Source organism: Gavialis gangeticus, unplaced genomic scaffold, assembly GCF_001723915.1.
Source record: "Gavialis gangeticus isolate Ggan-Ray unplaced genomic scaffold, GavGan_comp1, whole genome shotgun sequence".
NCBI lineage: Eukaryota > Metazoa > Chordata > Crocodylia > Gavialidae > Gavialis > Gavialis gangeticus.
The window spans coordinates 85,558,330-85,559,152 of record NW_017729025.1 but is presented as its reverse complement, the minus strand read 5'-3'; positions in this window follow the sequence as shown (position 1 = coordinate 85,559,152).

Sequence of the window (823 nt, the reverse complement as noted above, 5' to 3'; positions counted from 1 at the left end):
CACCCACCCCCCCTGCCCTTCATGATGGGCAATTGGCTAGTATATATATATACTTTAATATTATAAAAGTCTAAATCTGTCTGTCCCTAACCTTTTTTCCACATTCTGGCTGACGGAAACAGCCAGAGTGCTCTAAGCGTAGGGGAGCACCGCCATGATCCCGAACCTGCGTGGAGGACCGGACGGGGTGGGGGAGCCGGAGCCAGCAGCGCTGTTGGCCTTGGCTCCCCCACCCCACTTCCTACAAGGGGCAGAACAGCGCCAGCATGGGGCGTTAGGTGGCGGCACTCAACCCCCCTCACCCCTCCTCATTCTTGACGGGCAATTGTCTAGTAATGATATAAATATATACAAATATATTTTAAAAAAGAAAAACGTCAGTTAAGATTCCGCGAGAGTGACTCAGGTGCTGCATCCATTCCTCCCTCAAAAACGATTATACAGTTTGAACACTTGGGCTCTTCTTGCTCGTACACGGTATGAGGGTTGCCATTATCCTCCAAACGCCGCGCTTGCCCTACACCCCGCAACACTGAGCCGCCCCTGCCAGGCTTCTGGCTGCTGTCGCGACACGACGTCACCCCAACCCCGCCTCGCGACTGCGGTGACGTCGTACCGCGACGGCCGCCGCAGAAGCCGGACCCCGCCCCCCGCGACGTGGTCACCCAATGGGAAAGTGATGTCACGCCTCACTCCACAATGTTGTGATGACGCACGAATACTACATGAGGGAGGAGCCCGGCGCCGCCCCCGCGCGCGTCACTGCCACGAGCGGCCCCGCTGCCTCCCGGGGAGCCGAGAGGGCGAGGCCAGCGCGGCCGGA